The following is an 11,851-nucleotide window of genomic DNA, read 5'->3' on the forward strand; positions in this document are numbered from 1 at the left end:
AGTGTAACTCAAATAGCTAAAAAAAAAAACAACCAAGTGTTGTATGAAACTGTTTTTACACATAAAGATTTATGGTGGTGGGAATAAAAATCATCATCTGGACTTTGTTAAGATTTTCCTGGCAAATAATTAATTCTGAGAGGATGTTTTGATCAAGCATCTCTTATAGCAGCAATGGTAAGTGAGTTAAAATCAGCTTGCATTATAGAAACAGGTCTTCATAGTCCCTTAAAGTTTCTGCTAGTTTTTCCAGCCCTCAGCAAATGGTGGTGCTAGCACCTTATTTTTCATCCCTGTGTTTCCTCATTTCATGGTCATATCAGCCTCTTGGTGACTGCCAATGAGCGGATCTCATCATAGCTGAAAATTCAGGAACATGTGCAAAGAAGCCACCCAAATGGGCAAGAAATTTTAATATTCTCCCTCCTGTTTTTTTGCTTTAAAATGAGAAGACTGCAAGTATGAATCTATCAAAGTAGGTAACCTAATTTTTTTTTTTGCTGTTGTTTCTGTTTTGATTAATACATGTCGTGACTTAATTGCATGCCTATATTTATATGTACAATGGGTTGGTGTACGTTGTACGTTTGTCTGTGCTGCACCTATTGTGCATTTGTGTTCTAGATTATGAGAGCAGGACTCTCTGAGCCTGTTTTTGACAAAACTGGCTTCTGGAACAATAATCAGTGAGATGTAGAGTGCCCTTCTCCCAAAGCAGCAGTGACAGCTTCTCTACTGTACTCCAAACAGAATGTATTGTAATCATAATGTATTGTAATCATCTCCCTGTGAAGTTCCAGAGTGCAGAAATACCCATTGGCATCGTAGCAGTCCTACAAGGCTGTGCACTGGGTTGGGGAAGTACATTTGAGACATTCCCCCCTTGGTAGTGCATAGTAACCATTAGGTAGATTAAAAGTCTGTTTACAGAGTGCATCAGTGACAGTTCAAGAAAATTTCTATTAGTTACAGGCTTTAAGTTTGAAGAAATTTCCAGAAATTGCTGATGACTTAAACCATTTAGCATAGCGGCAAGAGAATAACTGCTGTTAATTTTGCCCATTGAAAATCACAAGCTGGAAAAGCCGTTACGAGTTGTTTTGTGAGGTTCATGTTTTATCATCAGCTTGAAATTGTGCTTCTGGCTGTTAGTCACCAGGCTGCCAAAATTCAAGTGGCTTGAAGTAATGGAGCTACTGGATCTGCAGGGTAATAACGGGAAGGAGGTTATTTTATGGCTGATCTCCCTGCATATGTAGTGTGTTTCCCTATGATAAAGCGGTTGTATCAGCCCCACCTATGATTAAAGTTGCCTGACACTTCCCATTGTGGACTTTGTTTGTAGATGCTTATAATGTTGTCAAAATAGAACTGTCTGTGTTGAAATCTGACTTCTCCCTGTGTTGGTCCACATGACCGAAGCAGGTGTCTTTGCATAATTCTATCAAAAATAATTCATTTAAAATGAATTGGAAGCAGTTCTATCCCCTTCCTCTTCTTTTTTTTTTCTTTTTTTTCCAGTGAGATTGTACAAATAGTTTTGCAGTGTGGAGATAATCTTTTCTGTGTGGAACTCCAAGTGTAGCTGTGGGACAGTTGATCTTCAGTCAGAGTTTTATGAGCTCATTAGTGGGAAGATAGTCAGCACAGGCTTTGTATTAGTCTAAAAAAGGTGGATTCTAATGGAGTTTTGCACATATGCTGTGTGGGCTGCCAGAAGTCTTTTCAAGTCTTCTTTGGCCCTTGCTAAAGAAAAGCTTTCTTGCTTGAGTATGTCTGTGCTTTGAGTAAAGACTTGACAATTGGAAGAGAAGTTGCCACAGGATGAAGAGTGACTTATCTCTGTGCAATCATGCCAGATCCAGCAAAGTGACAATCTGTTTAAAGATCACACAGTACAAAAATTGCTCATGTTTGCTGGATGTTTTCAGCCTTATTCCCTAGCATTTACCTTTGTGTGTCCTGGCAGACCTCTGTTGTAACTGTAGCTCCTGGAGTGCTGCTCGCTTAGTTGGCTCATCTGTATGAAGAACAGGGGCTCCCTTTCTTCATTACCTACATATTATTTAGGAAGAAGCTGTCTAAAGTTGGAAAGAATAATGGAGGAGAGTCTGTCCTTGGTCCAGGGATCCAAGTAATAGACTGGGTCACAGGACCTCATTGTAGAATACTGTGAGATACTTAAGGCATACAGGGGAGTGGAAACTAGATAAGAGCAGGATTTAGCAGTCAGGATGGGATAGACAAGTAGATTAGTATGAAGAGATAGATGGCCAGAGGAAAAATGAGGAGATTGATTTTTCAAGGCCTAAACAGAATAAATGGAACTGGCAAACAGACTGAAGTGCAAGCAGGTGTTTTCTGTGAGAGAAACAAGAAAGATGGAAAAAGATGTCTCTTCTGGTGTTTATGAGGGGGTCAGAAAGCTAAGCAGTAAGGATCAGAACTACATAAGAAAGTCCAAACAGTAAAAATTATGTTTGAGGAAGCACCAGCATAAGAGTGGCTGTCAGAGAAGGGACAGAGAAGGTTTTTGTGATGGACCCACAGTTCTTAGTTTTCCACAGGAATTGAGAACATCGAAGGCAGTATATAAAATTTACTTTTTACAAAAGTTAAAAAAAAAAAAGTTTGTGCTTCATACCAAGAAACTTCTATACAAAATCTTTTTAAAAATACATTAGCTATTTTGCAGATCAATATCTCAGTGACTAGATTTCAGAGATAAAATAGTTTGTACAGCCTTAATTTTGGACTTGTCTTCATCCTGATAATATTTCTCATTGCCTAGCGCATACACAAGAGTGGAGAATTGAATAGTCTGTGCAAATTCATGTCCTGGTTCTTTCAGAGTTATTGTAAGATCAACAGCAAAGGGTTTTAATGTATATATCATGCTGCCTGACACCTATGGGACCTACAGTTAAAACAGATATAGGGGAGAAGGTGACAAAAAGCCTCTTGTTCTGACCTGAACTGTACGTCAGATTTTAGAACAAATTACAAAAATTGATCATTAAAAAAATAGAGCTAATCAGCTGGAATCAAGAGGAAAAAAGAAATTGATATTAAGATGTATGCAGTGAAGTGGCAATGCAGATGTTCAAATGGGAGCAATAAAAGCAATTGGTTTTGGCTTTGATGTTCCTTTACCTGTGAGTGCCTGAGTTTGCAAGTTTAAAAATGTTCTTTTAATTCTAATATTAGGGGGAAATGGTCAGTTTTTTTCATGAGAGACAAGTAATGGTATAATATATAGTATGCATGCAGAGGAGATGATAGGAAACTAGTATTAAAGCATGAATTGGGCTGTTACTATACTGTTACTGTAAAGACGTTTAAGAAGTGTGTTATAGCTACTGGGTGAATTTGAATTATTATCACAATACCTGATGAGTAGTTTTTAACTGCATGATCAAGATTTAATTTAAGTACTTTAAACTGTGATTTTTTTTCTTACAATATTGACTGGTATGTAGACAGTTTTATTTAAATTCTTGAATCTGTTTGGAAGAATTAAGCAATGTAACTAAGTTTTTGCAGATGTTAACCTAGACTTCTATTCTTATGTTTTCTTACTGGACAGTTTGCTTCTGTTTTTACTTTAAATGAGGCCCTGGTAGGGCAAAATTTTCACATAATATTTTTAACCTGGCACTGGCAGATTGTATCCAAAGGAGAAGGCTCGGGCTTATAAATTAGAGCATTTTATTTAGGTGCCTATCAGAAATGGTATCTGTTTTTCTGTTCAATGGAGAGGGCTTAGTCTGTAGTTTGGGACCTACCTCTCTTCACTGATTATATGAGAAGCTGAAATGAGACAGGAATACCAAGAATAAAGTAGCATCATCAAATTAAAGAGCACCAGTGTGATATCTTTCTCTAATCATCTGTTAGTGTCTAATGAGGCAAAGTCTTGTTCACACATTGTCGTCAAGTTGTCACGAGAAGGATTTAACAATGAATCTTGCTTTCTTTAGATGCTGTAGTCCGCGATCATATACTTCTGCTTGCAAAATCAGAGCAAATTCTGCCATGGGAAAACAGAAAGTGTGTGATTTTATAGTTTATGAAGAAGCATAACGGTTACAATATTGGAGAATATGCTAAAGCTTGAGTTCCCATTAGGTCATAGCAATTGTTACAGTAAGCAGAGAAAAAAAAAAAAGCAAAAAATGCGCTTTAATTGGAACAAAATAGCAGTTAAGCCTATTCCTAAGAACAAATTCTGTTTGTATTGTAATGAGAGCCCCTTGATACGCTTAGCAATTTGGAAATTTTGAATTCAGAATAGGAGCTTCAATTACATTGTTTTCCCATTGTGTATGTCTTAAACAGACTGAATCAGCAAAAACTGAATAGGTAAGATGTGTGTTATTTGGTTTGAAAAAAATAAAAAAAACCCCATATGACTAGGAACAATAGCTCTTGTGTCCTATTCCCGCTGTTTGCAGGTCCATATATTGGTCTTTTGGCTAGTTACCAAAACTCATAAAATGCTTTTAGGCAGCTGTATCCCATTAAAGCCACATGTTACATAATGGGAAACCATTGATGGGATGAAGAGGGATTTTGGAAATTCAGTTATCTGTATAGACTGGGGAAGGATTAAGCATGCCACCCTAGAAGATAATAAAAACCCTCTGGGGAGAAGATCCAAAAATGTCTTTAGATAGACTACTTGGCATTTGCTTCCTCTGACTATTAGGAAACTTTCTGTAATGTCTAACTCATCTTGCAAATTATGTTTCTCATGGTGGCCATGTAAAGCTGTTGATTACTGTCCTCCTTATAGCAGCACTGTTACCTATGGTAAGATCATAATCATGTTTGCCCTGAGCCTCTACTTCTTCAGAGAAAATAAAACCAATCAGTATAATCTTCTTCATCTTTTCATTTCTTCTTCTATTTAAATACTCTAATATCTTTACAGTCTTCTGGATGCTGATTTGTTTGCGTTTTTCTTGACATTAATTATCCATCCAAAAATCCATCAGTGCTGAATACAGCAAATTAGTGCTCTTGTGAATAGGTGGGATGCTTTGGTTGATTAGCCAAATATTCTCTGTCTTCTGTGTTTGTTGTGTGTTTGATTTAACTATATCTATAACTTACAACTTTATAGCTTGGTTTCCCTTAATGTAAAATGAATATAGAAATGAAAATCTGCTCTTTGGCTATGTTCTAAACAGAAGACGCTGTGGAATAAGAAGGCCTGAACTATTAAAAAAAAAAAACAACAACAAAAACATCACTTGTTAACAGCATTTTTGTTAACAATATAGAATTATTCACCTGGAGGGAATAACTTTGTTAGCATTGTCTTTAAGGCTTATATATTCATCAGTTGTGCTCATGCTTTGAGATATATAGGCTAGGACTCTTGGCTATGAAAACAGATGGATGATCTGGGGGTATTAGATAAATCTCTGCAAAGTTGTGAGCAGCATTGTCTGTTGTCTTTCAGTGCACTAATATAGAAGCCAAGTTAAAAACAAACAAAAATGGAATGTTTTTCACGCAGGAGACAGGAAATTCCGGTCAGATGATACTATGTATAATTCAGGTGTGATAGTTTACATGTATTCAAGGGCAAGTTGATAAATACATGGAAAAGAGATCCGCTCAAGGTTAATAAACAGATAAAGCAGATCCATTTCAGAAAATAGTTCATCTGCTTCTCACTAGTGCCAGAGATCAGACAGTAGACAAAACAGACCAGCTCTCTAAACTAAGGAGTCAATTATATTGCTGTCCTACTACCAAAAACCAAAGCAGTTCCCCAACATTGCTTTTTTTACCAGAAGTTTGAAAGGAATTTTTATTTTAATTTTTTTTTTTTTTTTTTTTTTTTTGCTTGAGAGGATACACTCTTTTCCTTCTAGATGGGCACCTCTGCACATTTTCAATTCAGGGTTTTTTTTGACCTTCTTTCAGGAGTTATTTTGGGATGAAAGTTCTTGGGCAATTAATGAGGGTCATAAAATGAAATAAAAAATAGTAAATATCACTGTTATTCTTTGGGAAGAGAAAGAATAAGGTTACTCCTTCAAAGACAGAGTTAATATTGGGTTTTAAGAAGTAGCAAAAAGTATCTGTAGAAAATTAGAAGAAACCAAATAGGATAAAATCCCAAACATTACAGTTTATTCTGCATAAGCTTTATTCAAACAGAGATCAGCATTACAGAATTAGGTGCAACCATAATGCACATCTCACACACTTGGCTTCTGTTCTGTTCTCTCAGATTTTTTCTGTATAATACTCATAGTATGGTGAAGAGAATCTAGCAAGGGAAGGTAGATTATGCTTGAATCAGAAAACTCAGAAAGATTCAACTCTGAAAAGTGATTAAATGAATGTTTCTCTCTTTGCTGGTTAGTATCTTTTATAATTTGAAAAGTGGCTATATCTTTGCATACAAATTGATTGCTGAAAAGTGCAACAACGTTAAGATAAACTCTCTAAGCAAGGGCTGGGAATTGAAGCTAGATTCCAAGAAATCAACCCTTTCCCCATGAAAAAAGCAAAACCAAGAAAAAGCCCCAACCCTTAGCAAATAATGTCTGAATAGTGCACCAATGGAAGACATTGAATTTGCATTGAGGTCAATGGCATGCAACATTACCAAAAAGACATCTGTGTCTCAGTCCTTGGAAAAGAGCACTTTAAAGCATTTGCCTGCACTCATTAAGCTTGATGATGGATATGGGGGAGTTGCATACAAAGGCTCTTAAAAAAATGCAGAGAAAGTAATTATCATGTCAGTGAAAATACAAAGAGAATAGTAAATCATTCAAAGGAGCAACCTTTTCTCTCTCTGGCATAAAGGACTAACAGACTGGGGCTGTCATACAGTGCATGGTAGAATATTCAGACAGAATTTGTGTAAAAGAGTCTATTTTTAAATTCAGGACAGAAGACAGAGCCCAGGATAACTATTTCTTAGCAATCAGATAAGAGGAAGATTGTTCACGGTTATATGGTAGCTGCGGGAGCTTTCAGATTTAGAACTCAAGATCCTAGAAGCAGCAAAGCTGCTCTACAGAGCAAGTTATAGTCTAATCCTGGCAGTAACAGGATTAGGCACTATTTATTTATTTATTTATAATTTATTTAAATTAGATTTTTTTTTTAAATCAGATTCATAATAAAAATAGGTTCCTACACTATGGTTTCTACATTTGGTTAAAGAGTAATGCAGTACTTTGAACAAACAAAAGAAATTAAGAGATGACTATCTATTTCAGATTTTTGGTATCTTTGGGCATATTTTCCATAGCGTTGATTGTTTTTAAGTGTCTGACATGCTCTGGATTTAGAAACCCAAAGACATTATGTTATGACTGATTTTGGAAGACTTCTTCAGAGTTGGGAATTCTGCATTAATTCACAAGGGCTATTCCTATCTTTTCTTTTTAATTTAACCCAACTCCTTATTATTCTTCCCACCACATTAACTGTATTTTCTTCTTCCTTGGCACTATTTAAATTCCTCACAACTAAAGCAGTCTTAACACTCAGCCAAAATAGATTTTGTGAGATGTTATACCTTTCCTTGTAGGTCACACGTGCCAGCATGTTTTTGCTTTTGTTTCTTCTGTTAGAGACTCTTCTTCTGTCAAGATCTTTAGGGCAAAAAGGATCCTCCAAAATTAATGTGATATCTTGATGTTCCGAAGTCGTTAAGAGAGTACCCTCTCACTGTAGATGTCTGCAAGGTAACATGTTTCTCCAGGTTCTTGCTGTGTGTTTGAAAAGATCACATCCTTCCCCTCACAAGCTCAACATGCAGGAGAGAAGCAATGCCTGAGATGAAGTGGAGCATGCTAACACATGCAGTGATAGCTTCTCTTTGCCATCTGTCTCTCAATTCTACTAGTCTTAGGTTAGCTGATTTCTTATAGGTGTTTTAGTAGCATGGACTTTCAGTAGACTTTATATAGTTGGTCCAGTAGAGGCATTCTAATAATGCTTAAGCGGCCAGTTCCTTCCTCTGCCATGGCTCCCTGTACACAGCCAGTGCTGTCAAACACACGCTGTCTGCTCCAGAGATAGAACAGGATGCTATCCTGGTTTCCTTCCCCCCTACCCCATTGTTTTCTCCTGGAAACAAGCACTGATTGTGGTCAGCAGATGGTAACCATGGGCAAGCTGGGCTGAATCATTTCTAAACCAAAGGCTAGAGAATTTGAGATATTTTTGCTAGCAAACATGTGGTATTTCAAGGGGTTAGTGCATGGTTTACGGGTCCAAAGAGGAACGTGACTACACAGTGGGAAAACTGCAACACCTGATTATGTCCACAAAGGGTTTAAAATTGTGTCTTAAACATTATCCTATTACAGATTGCATTCTGCATCCTTTGCAGATTTTGAATGGTTAGAACAATGTAACTATAGATAACCACTTAATTTGGCAATGTTGCTATCCAGGTCAACTGAAATTAATTTACGATTTTTATAAGACATCAAATGTCTTTCATACTGTTACGTACTAATATATTCACTTCTTTCACTATTTTTTTTTAAATAAATGAATTTCTGTCAAGCTTTTTCTAAGTTCACGTGTTTGACTCACACAAACTCATTGCTAGCCAGTAAATATTTTTTAGTATTTGTTCCATTCCTTGTAGACCAATAAAGATAAACTTACAGGAAGATTACCAGAAACACTCTCTGGCTTTTTTTTTTTCTTTTTTTGGACAGGAGTATTTTACTCCCTTTTATCCTTTCCTCTGGTATCTCCCTAGATATTAATAACTTTTTAAAAAGATTGGCAGCCCTTCTCCACAAGATAATTCTTAGAATTTACTGTGGGATTCATTGTTTGTACTCTTGTACAGATGTTATAAAATTTCCACTTACCTCCAGCCAGAGGACCAAAGAGCCTGCAGTTCTGGAAAAAAGAGTTTCTAATGCCTTGGGGAAGCTGAGATACAGTACTAGTTCTAAGATCAAGGCTGATTGCTGCAGCCCTAATTCTTATGCTAGATATTACATAGAGACTCAGTATCCCTCACTGTAGTTAGAAGGCCAGAAGCAGATCTAGTGTCTTCATGCTGAACCGCTTAATACCAGGCATTTAAATATGTCTAATGACCAAAGTCATTCAGAGTGTCTTGAATTCAGAGTCACTGTTTTACTCTTTTTAGTTTTCAAGGTGCATCAGGCCCAGCATTCTCAGATGTAGGGTTTAAGCTTTGGGTGATTCTGTGTGGAGCCAGGAGCTGGACTGATCCTTGTGGGTCCTATCCAGCTTGGAGTATTCTAAGATTCTGTGACTTATGGGATCAAGGTCTCTATTCCATCACAGATGACCTAGTACCTTGCATTTGCTTTCAGTAATCTGAAAGTACTAACCTCTATGTAGTGATCAAAATCTGTGTATGATAACCAACTTTTAAATCCTTCAGGTTTATGTCCCAATCTCTGATGGACAGTGTGATCAGATCAGTGTGATGAGCAGAAATAACGGTGAGGATTTTCAGTGAGGAGTCAAAAAAGACTTTTTAAACTGCCCTGATGCAAGTTTAACAAACCAAAGATTTATTTTGCTAGCTGAAGCTGTGACTTTGGTACAAGCTATTTCTAATAGTTGTTGATTAACATTATCCTCAACTACTCATGGATTTGAAAATTCTTTCCTTCTTATCTGTTATGAAAATGCATCATTCTGCTTTTTCCCCTGAGCTGTTCTTTTCTTCCTAATAATCAATACTATCTTCTCCAGTTCATTGTGACAAAAAAACAAACAAAACAAAACAAAAAACCCACCAACAACAAACAGTCCTTAATCCTGGCAATAATGCATAGATTTTTCTCTGAAGTGTTCTGAAGTTTTTTTAGCACTCACCTGCATGTTCCTCTCCATGCAATTAATTCTTTCCTCTGTCACTGTTTTCTGGTGTTCTCAATGGGAATTTTTTCTTCTTTAGCTCTTTCTCTTTAGTCCAAAATCTTGGCACATTTATCATTAATGATTGACCATCAACTCTGAATAAACAGAGCTAAAACATAACTCTTTTCATTTTTCCTTTTCCTCTTCTGCGTGCATCACCTTTACTTTCTTTTTTTGATCACTATGAACAACACTCTTATCCTTCATTTTGCTTAGGCATGTGTGTCAGCATGGGTTTGGACATCCTTGCTGTTGTGAAGTCTAACTCTGAATTGTGAATTATTATTAAATTCTTTAATTAAAAATAAAACTAATAATAATGAAAGATCAAATTAATCCCTAATTTTATCCAGGCTGTAGTACTAGACTGTATGGTTCACTTAGAAGATTTTTCAACTGGATGATGTTTTGTGCTTCAAGAGAGTCCTTCCCATGAATGACTTTTTGTTGTCAATGAAATACAGAAATCACTTATTTATGTTTGCTTTGATAAGGGTCTTAAAATGTCCTCTGTTTTGGGACTTAAACCTAAGCAGCAAAGCTGTTGACTTGCTCTCTCTGTGGCCCAGAAATGAAAAAATAGATGGTGGACATCATGGTTACACAGGGCCTGGTCTGGCCTGGATGAGGTGCTAGAGGTGCAAACGCTGTTTGGGGAAGGCTTGTAAGGGCTGTGAAGGGATGACTTGGGCAAATGTTAGGGCAACAGAAGCAGGGAACAAATACTTGCTGGGTTAGCTTTGCTTCCTCTTCCTGAGAAGCCTTGGAGAAAGCACGAGACAGCTCAGGCCAGGGGAGACGTGAGAATGAGAAGGGTCTTTAGTCTGTTCTCCAAGGCTGCTAACTCTGGAGTAAAACCAAGCAAGGGTATGCGGTGGAAGGAAAAAAGTTTGGTGCTGGAAAGGCAATAAAGAGGACAGTGAGTGGACTAGGGGCTTGAGGAATGCAGTTTGGGATCAAACCTGAGACAGGTGGCTGAGAGGTACGGTGACTTGAAGGTAGATAGGATTTCTGGCAAGGGGCAAACATGAAGGATGCTGCATGAAGAACTACCACCTGATTTTATTGCAAGTTGAACAATATGGAAATTTTTTAATTAAAAAAAAAACAACAAAAAACACCAAAGTCAGAGCCATATGATTGTATTATGTTACTTGTTTGCTTAACACAAAACTTCTGATCCTCATAAATGCAGAGAACAGCTGGGAAGTTTTGCTCAAAAGATAAAAACAAGCAAAAAACAAAACCACCACTCCAAACCCAGGCCATGCCTTTATTCGAACCAAGACCTTGCTTTTTTCAATATTTAGAATTTGCAGATTGGGGGAAAAAAAGGTTGGGAGCAGGAAGAATGTGTTTGTTTGAAATAACAGTTTGAGGCAAGAAATATGCTTGAAAGGAAGCAAATGGGGCATAAGGACACAGTTACATCATCTGACCATGTTTGCTGAGATGCATTTATCTTGCTCTTTACTGAAATCTTTGGCCTGCATAATAACTCAGCCTCTCCCTCTTCGCATTAATCCTTTCTTTCTCCTATTAACTTATTAACCTATTCGTACTTAATAAGCTTATTATACCATTTTTCTTCAATTCATCTTTATTTCAGACGCAGAAATACAAATGAACAAGATTGCTTCCTTTTCCAGGAGCAATGCCTACTTCAGACACAAAGCTCAAAGAATGTTCTTGGCTTATATGTCAAAGAACCATTCATCTCTTCTTCACAGTGGCTGCTTCCTACTGCTTAAATAGTACACAGGTTTAGAAGTTGGTTTGCATGTCTCTGTAAATTTGTCAATATGTTCCTGTTTATTTTTTTGAGGCCTCATAATACATTTTCTCAAACTTATATATTTATATATATTTTTTTTTACTGTGGGCAGAGTTTTTATTTATTTATTTAAAAATAATAGTATTGAAAATTAAAGCCACTTTTTCTTATTTTCTA

At 36.7% G+C, this 11,851-nt stretch overlaps 1 long non-coding RNA gene across 2 annotated transcripts; it reads right to left on the reverse strand.

The window, feature by feature from the left end:
• Positions 1 to 3,692: 3,692 nt before the first annotated feature.
• LOC109366427 lies at positions 3,693 to 9,253 on the reverse strand. 2 transcript variants are annotated; one of them, XR_002112742.1, is made up of 3 exons: positions 8,868 to 9,253; positions 7,553 to 7,714; positions 3,693 to 4,030 (listed from the first exon to the last, which is right to left on the reverse strand). It is a non-coding gene; the product is annotated as an uncharacterized LOC109366427 (long non-coding RNA). The 2 variants fall into 2 exon arrangements; XR_002112743.1 differs by lacking the exon at positions 3,693 to 4,030 and adding an exon at positions 6,139 to 6,286.
• Between the last annotated feature and the right edge of the window lie 2,598 nt (positions 9,254 to 11,851).

The sequence above is a fragment of the Meleagris gallopavo genome, chromosome 2 (assembly GCF_000146605.3).
Source record: "Meleagris gallopavo isolate NT-WF06-2002-E0010 breed Aviagen turkey brand Nicholas breeding stock chromosome 2, Turkey_5.1, whole genome shotgun sequence".
In the NCBI taxonomy this organism is placed as follows: Eukaryota; Metazoa; Chordata; class Aves; order Galliformes; family Phasianidae; genus Meleagris; species Meleagris gallopavo.